The 17,964-nt window shown below is 38.2% G+C and overlaps 1 protein-coding gene and 1 pseudogene across 2 annotated transcripts in view; one reads left to right on the forward strand and one right to left on the reverse strand.

The window, feature by feature from the left end:
• The window catches only part of KIAA0825 (KIAA0825 ortholog), a 399,584-nt gene that overhangs the window by 369,888 nt on the left and 11,732 nt on the right, over positions 1 to 17,964 (reverse strand). For both annotated transcript variants that reach the window (XM_035014870.1, XM_035014869.1), the window contains exon 2: positions 5,390 to 5,542. The gene's annotated coding sequence lies outside the window, so the exon portion shown is untranslated. The remainder of the gene's footprint in view (positions 1 to 5,389; positions 5,543 to 17,964) is intronic.
• Positions 899 to 16,905, forward strand: LOC118017148 (annotated as a pseudogene).

Here is a 17,964-nt window from a genome sequence, read left to right on the forward strand (position 1 = left end):
ATAAAGAAAATGGAAAACAAATAGCATCAAATTCATGTCTTTGCCTTTACTGCAGTGTTTCTCAAAGTCTAGTCAAAGACTAATTGAAGCAGAATTACCCCACCTACTGTTAAAAATTCAAATACCTGGGCCTCATCCCAGGCCTAGTGAAGAGAACTCTCTAGATGTGGGTCTTGGAATTGGCAGTTTAAAAGTTTTCCAGGGCATTCTTTTCACCAACTCTTTTTATCTCCATGCCTTTCACAAATCAGCTTTCAAAATGGTACTTAACTTTCCAGGAACATGCAATCTCACTTCACACATTAGATATATTCTTGAAAAGTTGTTAAGTGAGTACTTCCCCTAAAGACTGTAATGATTAATTTCAGAATTACGTTCACCCAGAAGGAAACAAATAAGCTACTGGAGCATTCAGTCTTTAAACAAACATTCTTTATCCACTTAATTTTTCTGTATTACTTATGCAAGTGGATAGCCAAATGGGCTTATAATCCTCATTATCTTTATTCAATTTAAAAGCACATATATTTAAATATTCGATATATTAACACATTTCATTTTTATTTTGAATTGATTTCACTGGAATTAACTGGTTAAGCACCACAATCAAGTGGCATTTAGCAGAACTCACAGGCAGGGAAGCGCCTCAGTGAGACATTTTTCTGAAAAATACAAATACTGAAGTTTATGGCTTGGACTCTTAATAGCAAAGATATCCCTTTATGTGGTGAGTTCTGCTAACAAAACTTTTTATCAATTTATTACCAACTGATAACCAAGAAGTATGAGATATGAATCTATTCTATTCTAAGATGGAAATGATAGCTAACAACAATAAACTATAGAAGCTAACATTTATTCACTTGCCTCATATCAGGCTCTGTTCTAGATCCTCTACATGGCTTACGCATTTCATCTTGACAGTAATCCTGTGAAGTACCATGTGGACCTCATTTCCCCAGTGATGAAGCTGAGGTACAGAGAGCTGTTTAACTTTCCTGAGGTCCCACAAAACTAGAAATAGAAGCTGAAATAGGCAGCCGGTCTCTAGAGTTTGTACTCAGTGTGCTACATAGTGACTGTAAGAAAGTCTCAGGCCTTGAAGAAGTTAGCTGCTTTGTGGAGAGAAAGACTTCCTATTGTTTACACTCTGGAATGCTTCCTACCCTGTTCTTTTCTTTTCTTCCTTCCTTCCTTCCTCTCTCTCTCTTTTGAGAGAGAGAGAGAGAGAAAGAGAAAGAGAAAGAGAAAGAGAAAGAGAAAGAGAAAGAGAGAGAGAGAGAGAAAGAGAAAGAGAAAGAGAGAGAGAAAGAGAAAGAGAAAGAGAAAGAGAATCTTAAGCAGGCTCCATGCCCTGCTGGAGCTGGAGCCTGACATGGGGCTTGATCGCACAACTGTGGGATCATGACCTGAGCCAAAATCAAGAGTTGGATGCTTAACCGACTGAGCCACCCAGGCGCCCCTCCTCCTACTCTTTACACAATTGATTTTAAGATAACTTGGGTCTACATGGGATCCCTGCTCATATTTACTTATCAGATCTCATTATAATATACTTTATATTAGATAGGAATCCCTAAAATAGCATAAAGATGAGAATTCAGTATTATACTGTAGAAAAAAATAGAAATCAGTTTTTAAAAAATTTATTCTGTATATAAGGGCAGGAGAGCATAGTGGTTTAGAACTATGCTCTCAAATGTAATGAATCAATAATCTAGGAATCTCGTTAAAAATGTAGATTTTCAGTAGGTCTGGGGTGGAGCCTGAGATTTTGCAATTCTAACAAGTTCCCAGGTAATGGGTCCCTGTGGCCCAGGGACCACATTTTGAGTAGTGAGGGTTTGGTATACAAGCTTTGGAGTCATATTGCTGGTGTGTGACTTCCAGCTCCATTACTAACTAGTTTTGCAACCTTCTTGTGAGCCTCTACCACATCTGTAAAATAGCGAGATCATTAAAGTGTTGTTATGAGGATTACATGAGATAATCCATAGATAATATGTAGAATAGCTGCTGGCATATAAAAGCACTCAATAAATATTAACACTTAATATTACAGAAAACTATTAAAAGCATATATTGTAACCCATTAGAAAGTCATTTATAGAACTGACTGATATAGCAGAAACACTAAATAAAATTTCATCATTCTTTCCCAGGCAGTCACTAGAACATCACTGTACATCGATGGATGTTAAATATATGTTAGATCCACTACCCAGCTTTATTAAATACATAAATCTGAAACTGCTCTAAATGAATTTGCATGAAGCTGGCTTGGCTTATAATATTTAAAAAGAACATTTTCTCTGCCAGAAACTTTTTTGTATCTCAAGTGTACAGTGAGTTCTAATTCATTTATTTGAATAGCTTCCTCTGAATTTAGAAACAGCCATTTTTGTTTAAAACTTTTCATTTTTATCAAATCAAAATCAGAACTAATATTAGTATGAATAATAATCATGATTTTAAAAATTTGTTCGGGGTGGCTGGCTGGCTCAATTGGTGGGAGCATGCAACTCTTGATCTCGGGGTTGTGAGTTTGAGCCCCAAGTAGGGTATAGAGATTACTTAAAAATAAAATCTTAAAAAAAGGGGGGGGGGCATTTGTTATTCTGGGGAAAAAAAGTTGTTCAGACAAGGGCACCAGTATAGTTTTTTTTTTTTAAGATTTTATTTTTTCGACAGAGAGAGACACAGCGAGAGAGGGAACACAAGCAGGGGGAGTGGGAGAGAGAGAGAAGCAGGCTCCCCGCTGAGCAGGGAGCCCGATGCGGGGCTCGATCCCAGGACCCTGGGATCATGAGCTGAGCCGAAGGCAGACGCTTAACGACTGAGCCACCCAGGAGCCGGCACCAGTATAGTTTAAATGAGTTTAAAGGATTTAGCCCAAACCTTCACAAACGTACACATTTTCAAACCACTACACAATGCAGCATAATTCTCTCTCATTGTTGAAGATGGGCTTCAAAAGAATATTACTTGTTGGAACTGTGATGATTTAAAAATGATGTGATATGGGAGGGTCCAGTGGGTAGGAAAAGTAAAGTTAGGACTAGAAGTGAAGATAAAATTTCATAGCATCATCCCAAATGAAAACTGTTAAAAATTTCTAAAATTCAACACTGCTTGAAAAATAGAGATACCAGGGAATGGAGTGGAATACACTAGAAAAGAAAGATTAATGTTTGCTCAGTCACTGATAAAAACCAGGAAAGGTAAAACCTGGTGGTTCAATCAAGGAGGAGATGAGACTTACGTGGTATTTTAGGTTGGTCAGTATCTTTACGTCAGCAAGAAAAGATCAATAGGTAATTTGCTTCTCTTTTAATCTTTTGTATCTCTCACAGAGGTGATGAAAAAGACAACTATGGGACAGATTCTAATATGTTTATTTTTCTAAATTAAAACCAGATTCAGCATAGTGGCGCCTGGGTGGCTCAGCTGGTTAAGTGTCTGCCTTAGACACAAGTCATGATCCCAGGGTCCTGGAATCGAGCCTCGCATTGGGCTCCCTGGTCAGCGGGGAGCCTGCGTCTCCCTCTCCCCTCCTCCCCACTCATGCTCACTGGCGCGCACACACGCTCTCTGTCAAATAAATAAAATCTTAAAAAAAAAAAACAAAAAAAACAACTAGATTCAGCACAGACATTGCAGACCTGAGCTGTGAGATCATGACAGTTAAGAATCCAGGAAAAGAGAGGAATGTGGGTGAATAAATTACTGTTTCCCTCCTCCTTCTCCTTTTGCTCTTTCCCTGCAGAATACTCCTAGTTGCTCCTTTAATGAGCGGTGGGGTACTAGAAAATTTTTTAACACACAACATATCATATTTTACTTCAGATTTTACTTTCTATAACAAGTTTATTTAAAAAAAACCCAAGATTTTGGCCCACCCCTAGAAAATCTGCATAGAAGTGTTTTATAAAAGAACTGCCACATGAAGTTTTAAGGCAGGCTACATATACTCAAGTACACTGAATAAAGATTATTCAAATGAAATAACCATCATGCTTAACTTGTACTTTTAGTGAAAAAAATATCAAGCGTGGGAATTGTGATTTTCAAAATCTAGAGAGGTGATAAACAACAAGATCCAATGGTTAGGATGAGAGGGACGGGAAGAATAGACTGTGAACAACAGAATTATATCAACATCTCATGTCTTGTTACTTCGGTCTATACTAGTCTGAATCAAATTCCTGAAAAAAAAACAAAAAACAAAAAACAAAACAGAAGTTTACTAAAATGCCTGAGCTAACTTTTCCTTCCACTTACGAGGCAGGTACTACCTGTCTTTCAACAGCAGAGAAGCAAGGAATTCCACTTCATTGTGACCTATTTCTGCCTCTTAGATTTATCATATGCATTTCTTAATGACCCCAAACCAAAGGAAATGTAGAAACCTATTTGAAAAGCTGACATTAAGGTTGTGACACCAACCAAAACAACAAGAGAATTTAAAGTTAAATTGACACACCATCCCCAAATGAGTCTGTTGCACTCCTAATTTAAGAAACAGTTTCTATGTGAATATAGTGATGGCATGTCGGTGTCTGCTTTGAAACTCCTGAATTTTGTCATTTGGTGTTTGTGTCACAACCTTAATATTATTTAAATATACTTTTTAATATCTATTATTAAAAATTTCTTTGAATTGAAGATATTCCTGAAGCTTTGAAGCAGCCAACCTCAAAGCACTGCATTCCTAGCATGCCACTTTATTAGAAGTGGTGCATAAAACATTTGCTGTTGACAAATCTAATTCATTAAAAGGTGAGATGGATGCATTTTAAAGTAACTGGCTGGCATCATTATCTGCAGCACCTTTTATAAATTATTCCTCTTTTCCCTTTTGACTGAACTTGTCACAGTTCCCTTTCAGAGTCTGAATGTTATGTCTTAGAGTCAATGCTTTCAACATGTTTAGACAAGTCATAAGTTAAACAAGCAGGGATACTTTATTTCCTAGAAATGAGAAAGGAGCAGAAGTACTTACAGATTATTTCATTCAATTCACTGATTTTTAACTAAAGACAAGTAAAGTCAGTTAGTGGTGGTTTTATCTCACACAAAGGATTTAAAAATAAAACTATACTGTTTGTGTAGAAGGCAGCATTTCAAAGAAAGGTACATAAAAAGAGAGGCTGGCAGCCCTGCTGCACTGTTGTGCAGAAGACTCAGTTTAAAATTGAATTGTGCTTCCCCTGACATGGGAGATCAGGTACATCATAAGGCTGACAGCTGGCTGGCACAGTAACTTTCTCAAGGAAAATGCTAACTGTATTTCTCTTGGAGGCCAAAGGAATAGAATTATAGAAGCCTTCAAGGAGACAGAGCAGGCAGAGAACAAATTATTCAAAATACGAAGAAAAACATTTCTTACCTAATTTTGTTTCAGAAGACTCAAAGAATGAGCTGGTCTTCTAATCCCAAATAAGTGGAAAATTATTTCCTTCCAGGTGGTCAGTAGAAGAGCTGCCCTTTCTTATTATCCTCAGCTGAGTTTTTTTTTCCCCCCAACATATACAAAATACACCTATAAAATAATGAGATAAAACTTAATCACTGTCACTATGGAGAGGGTAGAGTCACATTACTTGTCTACATTGGTAGTGACATTATTATCATTAAGTTCTGACATACAGGCATGAGTCGAGAGTTGCTGGAAATGTATAAAGAAGACGTGCTAAAGTTGGGGTACCTAAGAAAAGCTTATTAACAAGATGATCCATAGGTTATAGGCATGTGAGTAACAGAGGCACCTAGGAAAATGTACATTCAAAACATTCCTTTCCTTATCACTGATTTTTCAAATGTTCCTCAATAAATGTAGATTATAGAGAGTAAAGGATGGATGCAGCACATAAAACAAGCAATGCCTTTCAATACAATTCCTTTTTTCCTGTTTAGTTTCCAGAACAGTTTATTAAAACCAGTTTTTTTCTCACTCCTCTGGATTATCTTGTTAAAATAGATTCTGGTTCAGTTGATCGGTGGTTGGCGCCTGGGATTCTGTATTTCTAAGAAGCCTCCAGGTAATGCCCCCAATGCTGCGGAGCCTGGACCACTCTTTCGCCAATCTATTTGTCTTTCCCTCCAACAGAGTACACTGTTGCTATTTTTGACGACTGGCCCTTTGTCTTTCCATATAATTTTAGAATCTACTGTCAAGTATTCCCCCTTCCCCACCAAAACAAAACAGTAATTTGAGACTGTGTTGATTAAATTGAGCACCTATAAAACGTTGATTTTTGCAAGCCATGTGTATGATATATCATTCCACTTATGAGTCCTTATTGTCACACAATAATGCTTTACTATGTTCCCCATGGGAGTTTCGTATATCTCGTTATGTTAGATGTATTCCTAGGAACTTCATATTTTCAACGTTAGCGTAAACAGTATCTCTTTGCAAAAACATTTTCATTTTTTGTTTAAATATGTATTTGTATAATTTTTGTATACTGATGTTCTTATCCAGGATATTTGCCAAACTCTTATTCTTATATTTTTTCTTTAGTTTTACATCATACACAAATAGACTTTTACTTTTTTCCAAAACCTATGCTTTTTATTCTTTATGTTGCCTTACTAAAAAAGTTAATCAATGAATTATTTAATAGAAAAGACTATTTTGTTATCTTTAATCAGCAAAATTGATCTCTTGGTGAGGCCTCCATCGACTAGAAAACTGCTATGAAGAAGCTTCCAAATGTTTCTTTTGACATTTATTGATTGTCCTCATTCTTCTTGCCTTTCTCTGGTGGTTAATATGCAAGCGCATAAATGTTACTAACATCCACTATCCCAAACTGACTTCCAGTTGTTATTTCATCAGAAACAAACACCCTCATAGTCAACTTGGCCACTCTAGGAACTGAATTTGACCAAAAGGGGAAACAGGAATTTAAAGAGAGAGAGAGAAATTGTTCAGTTCCATCTAAGAACTAAGATGAAGATGCCAAGCTAGGATGCCATTACAGTGATACAACATGTCATCTACACTTCATAGCTGAAATCACAAGACTTCTTGGAAAACCCATAAATAATTGAAATTGCCTTTTTGATGACGATGCCAGCCTGCTCCAGGGCAAAATGCCCTCCTTGATAGCTTTCAGCCAATCAGCTTGACCAAAGGAAAAACATTAAAATTTCCTGCTTCACAAACTGTCAATGTTGTTATCATTGGTTACCTGAGGAAAGGTAAATAGCATGATGGTGGGATGGAGAAAAGGGTAAAAGAAAGGGGAGGTATTAACTAAAATATAATAACCAGTGTAATCATGAAAACACAACAAACTGCTTCTTTAAAAATGTGTTCATATACCATTACAAACAATAATTATAAAGACTTATAGCAATGTAGAAAATGCTTAAATGGTGAAGTGAAAACAGGACCCAAGAGAGCATGTACGCATTCTATTGCAACTGTTTAAAAATATGGGGCAAGAAGCGCCTAGCTGGCTCCATCGGTGAAGCATGCGACTCTTAATCTTGGGGTCCTGAGTTTGAGCTCCACGTTGGGGTAGAGTTTACTTTAAAAGAATTAAAAAATATATGGACAATATTTTTGGTTAGGAAGATCAATCAGCATGCATTTCCCCCTCCCCCAGAGGCCCCCTTAAAAGATAATAAAGGTATGTGTTGGTTGGGGGAGAGGATGTAAACCATTACAATGAAGAGACTGAGAAAGTCATCACTACAAATTTATACAAAGTGACAGATGGAAGAGCATTCATGGAAGAAATACAGCAGGAAAAGTCAAACTCTAGAATGTGTGCAGAGTGTTGCAATTAAAGGAATGGCCTGATATCCTTGACAGAAGTGTGGAGTAAGAAGTGAAGCTAAAATATCCTGAATCTCCCTCTCCTACCTTTTTGTACAAGCAAGAATGTACTTTGTCTTTTACTTGTTCATAGTTAAATATCTGACTGTGAGTAAGAAAAAAATAAATAGATGGGAGAAGAGCTGTGCTTGAAAGAAATGAATTAATAGTCTAGAAAACGAGGAAAGGCACTATGGGTATGGATACCCCCAAAGAAAAGCTGGCCTCATTCCGGCCTTTAGCTGACTTCCAGCATACTTGAATTTCTCTTTTCTAGTATGAATGCACAGCCAAGAACCACTGGGCATTTGAAGAAAATCTTTCTTTTTCCACATTTGAAAGCAATATGAAACAAAATTTACCCCAAGAAAAACAGAGACAAAATAATTAATAGAACATGTAAATTTTCCATCACTGTTAAGAGAGTAAAGAAAAAAAAAATGCGTACATAATACAAAACCAGAAGTAGGACTTCCAGCTATGGCTGAGTGCAATCAGTAAATATTCTCCCAAAAAGAAACTAAAGAGCCAGACAAAATTGACAAATACAATCATTTCAGTGCTCTAGAAATTGACCAGAGGGATATAACAATTTGAGAGGCATGTTTATTTGAAAGACTGCTAATCTTTGGATAAGAACATTAGGACCCTGTGACATTCTGGTCTGGCCTCTTATCACCATCAAACACAACTCAGTCAGTGTTGAATCTCAGATCTGTACCTCTGAAACAAATAATGCAATATATGTTAAGAAAAAAAAAAAAGAAGAAGAAGAAGGTAGCGGGAGGGAAAGGATGAAGCGGGGGAAATCGGAGGGGTAGAAGAACCATGAGAGACGATGGACTCTGAAAAACAAACTGAGGGTTCTAGAGGGGAGGGGGCTGGGAGGATGGGTTAGCCTGGTGGTGGGTATTGAGGAGGGCACATTCTGCATGGAGCACTGGGTGTTATGCGCAAACAATGAATCATGGAACACTTCATCTAAAACTAATGATGTAATGTATGGGGATTAACATAAGAATAAAAAAAAAACACAATTCAGTCAGTACAGAGGTTCTTCCAGGGTGGGGAAGATCATTAAGACTGGAAACATCTTGGGTCCCTGGGTGGCTCCGTTGGTTAAGCATCTGTGTTCAGCTCAGGTCATGATCCCAGGGTGCTGGGATCGAGCCCCGCCATCGGGCTCCCTTGCTCAGCAGGGAGCCTGTTTCTCCCTCTCCCTCTGCCTGCCGCTCCCCCTGCTTGTGCTCTCTCTTTCTCTCTCTCTGTCATATGAATAAATAAAATCTTAAAAAAAAAGAAAAAGACTGGAAACATCTTTGTTGTGGTCAAAGGGGGGTGTAACTTGAACTTTAGTGGCAGGTTTTGTCCACGTCCAACAGTGTTTCAGTGGAAGTGATGATCTTAGAAATTGGCAAGCAGGGAGAGTAAACAGCTCCATTAGTCCAAGGTCATGGTCGTAATTGGGGCAGACATATTCTTGGCTAAGGCTGAGAGAATACGCAATGGAGACCAGAGGGGAACAAAGGTAGTCACATATTCCTGAGGCCAAATAATCACAGACATAGAGCAAATGTGAAAGAGCCCAGCAGAGAGTGAAAGCCAGAACACACCTGAAAACAGTGTAAACTTTAAATGCATTCCTCTACCACTACAAAGATCCATGAGTAGATGAAAAAAGACTTACTGACTCTGTGTTTAAACACAAGGAGTATCCAACAATCAGTTTATAATTTAAGATACACAGACACAGGAGCAAGTCCTAGAAAGCCAAATGCAAAACTCAAAAATATTAAAAATCAAAAATCAAAACAAAAAAACCCAGATTTATTGGTGCCACACATCACAAGGGAGACAGATGTCACTATACTTAGTTTAGGCAAATTACTAAACCAAGAAACAAGCAAATGAACAAAGCAACGACAACCTTAAGGGAGGAAAAAAATCAGAATCCAGAGTTGCTACAATAGCTGATCTAAAATATCCCATTTTCAACAAATTATGAAACATGCAAAGAAATAGGGGAAACCATTTGAGTGTCCGTAAATGTTAGATTTAAACAAAGACTTCAAAGCAGTTATTATCAACATGTTCAAAGAACCAAAGGTACCTTATTTAAGAATGAAAGGAAAGTAAGACAACAATAAATAAGAGATTCTCAACAAGGAAACAGAAATTAAAAAAAAAAAAACAAATGGAAACTTTGAAGTGGAAAAGTATAATCAGAAAATTCACTAGAGATGGGGGGCCTTGGGTGGCTCAGTCAGTTAAGCATCCAACTCTTGATCTCAGGGGTGGGATTAAGCCCTGTGTGGCATCAGGCTCCAAGCTCAGTGGGGGAGTCTGCCTGAGATTCTCTCCCTCTCCCTCTTCTGTTATCCCTCTCCCACTCATCCTCTCTCTCTTTAAAATAAATAAATAAATCTTAAAAAAAAAATTTCACTAGAGGGAACTGACAACAGATTCAAGATAACCTGATGAAAGAATCAGTGACTCTAAAAGAGATGAATAGAAATTACCCAATCTAAAGATATAAAAGAATGTTTTTTAAATTAACAAAGACTCTGTTGAATCACAGACCTGTACCTCTGAAACAAATAATATACTATATGTTAAAAAAAAAAGAGGAAGATAGCAGGAAGGGAAAAATGAAGGGGGGGAATCGGAGGGGGAGATGAACCATGAGAGACTATGGACTCTGAGAAACAAACTGAGGGTTCTAGAGGGGAGGGGGTGGGGGGTTGGGTTAGCCCAGTGATGGGTATTAAGGAGGGCACGTACTGAATGGAGCACTGGGTGTTATATGCAAACAATCATGGAACACTACATCAAAACTAATGATGCACGGTGATTAACATAACATAATAAAATAAAAAATAAATATATAAGTGAACAAAGACTCGGAGACATTTGGGACAATCAAAACCATATCAAGAAACATGTAATGAGGGGCTCCTGGCCTTTGGCTCAGGTCATGATCCAGGGTCCTGGGATTAAGCCTTGCTTTGGGCTCCCTGCAGGGAGCCTGCTTCTCCCTCTCTTCCCTGCTCCTGATCTCTGTCCCTACCTCCATCTGTCTCTCTCTCTCAAATAAATAAATATTAGAAAAAAAACAAACATGTAATGAGTATCCCAGGAGTGAAGACAGAGGGATAGAAAAAATACATGAAGAAATAAAGGACACAAACATACAATTTGATGAAAAATATTAATATACTTACCAAAGAAATTCAAGAGACTCAAAGTAGGACAAATATAGAGAAATTAATACCTAGACATAGCATAATCAAACTACTGAATTATAAAGACAAACAGAAAATCTTCAAAGCAGCAAGACAAAATTAAATCACATATGAAAGAGCATCAATGAAACAATGGAGGCCAGAAGTCCATCACTGAAGAAATTCAAAGGGCCGGAAAAAAATTGCCCACTGTATATTCTATATCAAGAATAACTATCCTTTAAATTGAAGACAAAATAAAGCCATCGCTTTTAAAGCTGAAGATGAAATAAAGACTGAGACTTTGTTGCTTGCAGACCTGTCTTAAATACTAAAGGAAATCTTTCAGCTTAAAGAAAATGACACCACATGTTAATCTAAGTGCAGAGTAGGAAATAGAGAGGTCCAGAAATGGTGAATATGTGGGTTAATATAAAAGACCGCCTGGTAGGCTCAGTTGGTAGAGCACGTGACTCTTGATCTCAGGGTTTTGAGTTCGAGCCCTACACTGGACAGAGTGTTTCCAAAAAAAAGACCAAACAAACCAACCCACAAAACTAAAAATATTGTATTTGTTTTCATTAATTGCATAAAAAAATAATTATAACAATATATTGTTTAGTTTATAACACATATGTTAATACATATGATAATAATAGCAAACAAGATGAGGAAGGAATATAACTATATTGGAACAAAGTTTTTATATTTTATCATAATTAAGTTGTATAAACTGGTTGGTATTAAGTTCGTTGTGATAAATTAAGATGTAGATTTTATTGGCTAGAGCAAACTAGAAGAAATTAATTAAAATGTAGTTATACTAAAAATAAAAATGTGCATATGTTAAAAATATTTAATACAAAAGAAGGCAGCCAAGGTAGAAGAAATTAAAAAGACAGAAGCCACTACCAAAAACTATTAGAAGTAATAAATGAGGGCACCTGGGTGGCTCAGTTGGTTAAGCGACTGCCTTCAGCTCAGGTCATGATCCTGGAGTCCCGGGATAGAGTCCCACATTGGGCTCCCTGCTCAGCAGGGAGTCTGCTTCTCCCTCTGACCCTCCCCCCTCTCATGTGCGCTCTCTCTCTCTCTCATTCTCTCTCTCAAATAAATAAATAAAATCTTAAAACAGAATAAATGAATTCAGTAAAGTTGCAGGTTACAACATTAATACCCAGAAATCAGCTGCATTTGTATACACTACTAATGAAGTAGCAGAAATAAAATTTAAGATAAACATACCCATTACATTTACATTCCATTTACAATTCCACCCAAAATCCAAAAACAAAACAAACAAAGCAAAAAACCCCAAACAAACCAAAACCTAGGAATAAATTTAACCAAGGAGGTGAAAGACCTGTACTCTAAAAATTATAAAACACTGATGAAGAAAGAAATTGAAGAATGACACAAATAAAAAGATATCCCATGCTCATGGACTGGAAGAATATTGTTAAAATGTCCATACTTTTCAAAACAATCTACAGATTTAATGCAAGCCATATCAAAATATTAACAGCATTTTTCACAGAACTAGAACAAATAATACTAAACACAAATGACTCTGAGTAGCCAAAGCAATCTTGAGAAAGAACAAAAAAACTGGAAATATCACAATTCCAAATTTCAAGATATACTACAAAAGCCATAATCAAAACAGTATGGTACTAGCACAAAAACAGACACATAAATCAGTAGAACAGAACAGAGAGCCCAGAAATATACCCACAATTATATGGCCAATTAATCTATGGCAAAAGAGGCAAGAACATACAATGGAGAAATGACAGTCTCTTCAATAAATGGTGTTGGGAAAACTGGACAGCAACATGCAAAAGAATGAAACTGGACCACTTTCTGACACCACACACACAAACTAAACTCCAAATGGATTAAAGACTAAATGTGAGACATGCAACCATAAAACTTCTAAAAGAAAACATAGGCAGTAATTTCTCTGACATTGGCAATAGCAACATTTTTCTGGCTATGTCTCCTAAGGCAAGGGAAACAAAAGCAAAATTAAACTATTGGGACTACATCAAAATAAAAAGCTTTTGCACAGTGAAAGAAAACATCAAAACAAAAAGGCAACCTACTGGATGAGAGAAGACATTTGCAAATGATATATCTGATAAAAGGTTAATATCCAAAATATGTAAAGAATTCATATAACTCAGCACCAAAAAAGCCAAATAATCCAATTAAAAATGGGCAGAAGTTCTGAAAAGATATTTTTTCCAAAGACATACAGATGGCTAACAGACACATGAAAAGATGCTCAACATTATTCATCATCAGAGACTTGCAAATCAAAAACCACAAAATCATAATGAGGTATCACTATACACCTTTCAGGATGGCTAAAATCAAAAAGACAAGAAATAACAAGGATTAGAAAAGATAGGGAGAAAAAGGAATCTTGTACATTGTTGGTGGGAATGTAAATTGATACAGCCACTGTGGGAAACAGTATGGAGTTTCCTCAAAAAACTTAAAATAGAAATACAATATGATCCAATAACTCCACTCCTGGGTATTTATCCAAAGAAAATGAAAACACTAATTTGAAAAGATATGTGCACCCCTATGTTTACTGCATCATTATTTACAATAGCCAAGACATGGAAGCAGCCCAATTGTCCATCAATAGATGAATGGATAAAGAAGATGTGGTATGCACATATATATACATACACACATACACACGCATATACATACACACACACACACAGGAATATCACTTATCATAAAAAAGGATGAGACGTTGCTGTTTGTGACATCAATGGACCTATTATGCTAAGTAAAAGAAGTCAGACGGAGAAAGACATACACCATATGATTTCAGTTATATGTGCAATCCAAAAACCCAAATGAATGATAAACGACAACAAAAGATGAATACATAATCAGACCTATAAATACAAAGAGCAAAATGATGGCTGCCAGAGAGGAGGGGGTGGAGGGGTGGGCAAAATGGGTGGCAGGGAGTGGGAGATACAGGCTTCCAGTTATAGGTAAGGCAGGGGAATAAAAGGTACAGCCTAAAAAATATAGTCAATGGTACTGTAACAGCACTGCATGCTGACAGATGTAACTACACTTGTGGGGGAGCATAAAATAATGTACAGACTTGTCAAATCACTATGCTGTACACCTGACACTAGCACTGTGTATCAATTATACTCCACTGCAAAATAAAATAAAATGAGCTACAGGGTGCCAGGGTGGATTAGTTCACTGGGCACCCAACTCTTGGATTCAGCTCAGGTCGTGATCTCAGGATCCTGGGATTGAGCCCTGTATTCAGCTCTGCTCTCAGCCTGGAGTCTGCTTAGGATTCTCTCTCCCTTTCCCTCGGCCTCTCCCCTCAGCACTCACACACTAGCTCTTGCCCTCTCTCTCTAAAATAAATAAATCTACCTTTAAAAAATAAAATAAGCCTCAAAGAAAAAAGACAGAAATCATATTAAAAATACAGCAAAATGGAAAATGTAAACCCAACCATACTAAAAAGTACATTAAATGTGAATCGTCTGAACACCTCAATCAAAAGGTAGAAATTGTCAAAGTAAGAGGCGCCTAGCTGGTTCGGTCAGTAGAGCATGTGACTCTTGATCTCAGAGTTGGGAGTTTGAGCCCCGTGTTGGATGCAGACATTACTAAAAAATAAAAATCTTAAAAAAAAAAAAATTAAAATTAGGGTGCCTGGGTGGCTCAGTCATTAAGTGTCTGCCTTCAGCTCAGGTCATGATCCCAGGGTCCTGGGATCAAGGCCTGCATCCGGCTCCCTGCTCAGTAGGGAGTCTGCTTCTCCCTCTACCCCTCGCCCCTGCTTGTGCACTCTCTCTCTCATATTCTCTCTCATGCTCTCTCTCAAATAAATACCTTAAAAAATTAAAATTAAAATAAAAAAGAAATTATCAAAGTAGATAAAAAAGCAAGATGCTACTATATATCATCTAAAAAGATGTACCTTTTGATATAGAGTTCCATGAAAAACTAATGATGTAATATATGGTGATTAACATAATAAACAAATAAAATAAAATAAAATAAATAAAAAGATGTACCTTACATTCAGACAAAAAGATCGTAAAAGGTATGCCATGCAAACAGTAACCATAATACAGCTGGAGTTACTGCACTAATATTAAACAAAACAGGCTTTAAAAAATAGTATTTGAGGGGCACCTGGCTGGCTCAGTTGGTAAAACATGCAACTCTTGACTTCAGGGTCATGAATTTGAGCCCCATGTTGGACCTGAAGCCAAATAATATTTGAGAAAAATGGGATATTTCAAAATGATCAAAGGTACATCAGAAAAAATAATGCTTATAAATGTATATGCACCTAAGACAAAGCACCAAAATCAGTGGAGCAAAAAATGACAGAACTGAAAAAAGAAATAAACCATTTAACAAGTAGAGTTGGATATTTGAATAGTCTCCTAGCAAAAACTAACAGAAAATCAGCAAGAGTATTAGAAAATATTGTTCACCTACTCAACATAACTCTCATATGATGGCACAATACATTTTTTTTCAAATGCCAAAAAATATTTTCTAAAATAGACCATATACCAGGTCATAAAACAAGTCTCAGTAAATTTTAAATAAGATCATAAAAAGTATGTTCTATGAGTAGAAAAGAATGAGAAATCAATAAATGGAAGAAAACTTGGAAAATCTTCAATATTTGGAAGTTAGAGAATATACTTCTAAATAAGTCAAAAAAGAAATCACAAGGGATTCAAAAAAAATGTTTAGTGAATGATAGTCAAAACAAAACATCTCACGTTTTATGGGATACACAGAAAGCAGTGTATAGGGCATTCTGGCACTGAGCGGAGAGGTGGCGGGGACAGCCAGGCAGCTAGCCAGGTTGGCATGCGGAGCGGAGAGGGGTGCAGCTCGTTTCCCCCAACCCCATCCCCCTCCCTCTCTGGCGTGAGCCCCAGCCCTCCGCTGGTGGCCCACCCGGCAGAACAATCCCCTGTGGCACGAGCCCAGGGTGGCCCCGGGCACCTCAGCTCCCCCCACCACCACCACCAGGGGCAGCCAGAGCTCCAAGGCTCCAAGGGGCAACGTGACCACCAAGAAGGACACCAAGGAGGAAGAAGGTGCTTCCCTGGGTAAGGCCAAAGGACAGGAGAATGGCCAGATGAAAAGCAACGCAGACTTCTACCCCAAGGGTGAAGGGTAGTCGCCCCCTGTGAACGGAACAGATGAGGCAGCAGGGGCCACTGGCGATGCCATCGAGCCAGCAACCCCTAGCCAGGGCACTGTAGTCAAGGGGGATGCCCCCACCAAGAAGAACCCCAAGAAGAAGAAAAATAAATTCTCTTTCAAGAAGCCTTTCAAATTGGGTGGTCTGTCCTTCAGGAGAAATTGGAAGGAGGGTAGGGGTGATTCATCTGCCCCCTCACCGACAGAGGAAGAGCAGGAGCAGGGGGAGATCGGTGTCTGCAGCGAGGAAGGCACAGCCCAGGAAGGGAAGGCTGTTGTCCCCCCTGAAAGCCAGGAGCCCCAGGCCAAGGGGGTAGAGGTTAGTGCTGCCTCCAAGGGAGGGGACAAAGAAGAGGCAGGGCCCCAGGCTGCAGAGCTGTCCACTCCCTCTGGGCAGAAGAGTGGCCCTACACCTGCCAGGGAGGAGAATGAGTAGCTGGGTGAGGGCAAATGGGTGATCTCTAAGCTGCAAAGACTATGCTGTCCTACTGAGGTCACTGCCTGGACCTGGTGCCGTGGCTGCCTTCCTGTGCCCAGAAAGGAAGGGGCTATTGCCCCTTCCCAGCCATGTTCCCTCTCTTTTTCCCTCCTGTGGATTCTCCCATCATTCATCTGACCTTCCTCTTAAGGTCAGTTAAAGATGGTCCCTTGCAGTTTCCAAAGTTAGATTAGTGATGTGAAATGCTCCTGCCCCTGGCCCTATCTCTCCTGTCCCTACCCCTGCAGAAAGCAATCACTGGGTTTCTTCCCCAATTCTTTTCCAAGTAGGTTTTGTTTACTCTACTCCCCAAATCCCTGAGCCAAAATGTGGGGTGCCTACATTCCCAAATCCTGAGTGTCCAGCCTTCCCCCGCTGTTGAGTTTTCAGTCTCTTGTGATATGTCTAATGGCACCTGGGCTGGGGAGGACACTGCCCCTGTCTACATTTTTATAAATGTCTTACTCAAGTTCAAACCTCCAAAAAACAAAAAACAAAAAAAAAGCAGTGTAGAAAGGCAACACAGAAGATTAGAGCAGAAATAAAACAGAAAAAAAAGTTGGTTCTTTGAAAAGATCAACAAAACTGCCAACTGTTAACAAGACTGATCAAGAATTAAAACAACAACAACAACAACAAAAACACAGGGGTGCCTGGGTAGCCCAGTGAGTTAAGCAACTGACTCTTGATCTCTGCACAGGTCATGACTCAGGGTTGTGAGATCATCAAGCCCCATGCAGGCTCCACACTCAGCGGGGAGTCTGCTTGAAGATTCTCTCCCTCTCCCTCTGTCCCTCCCTCCATTCATGCAGACTCTCTCTCTTTCTCTCTAAAATAAATAAATCGTTTTAAAGAAAGAAAAAAGACACAAATTACCAAAATAGCAAATGAAAATGATGTCACTAATGACCTACAGAAATCAAAAGGATTGTGAGACAACAAATGAACAACTTTATGCTAACAAATTAGATACACAGATGAAAGAGACACATTCTTAGAAAGACATAAATGACCAAACTGACTTAAGAAGTAATGTAAAAATTGAATAGACCTAAAACAAGTAAAGACGATAAAACAGTCATTCAAAATCTCCCCACAAGGAAGAGCAAAGTCCCAAAGGCTTCAATGGTAAATTCTACTAAATAAAAAACATGAAATAATTCCTACATTTCACAGACTCTTTCAGAAAACAAGGGAAA

Source organism: Mirounga leonina, unplaced genomic scaffold, assembly GCF_011800145.1.
Source record: "Mirounga leonina isolate KUSES-001 unplaced genomic scaffold, KU_Mleo_1.0 Mir_168, whole genome shotgun sequence".
In the NCBI taxonomy this organism is placed as follows: domain Eukaryota; kingdom Metazoa; phylum Chordata; class Mammalia; order Carnivora; family Phocidae; genus Mirounga; species Mirounga leonina.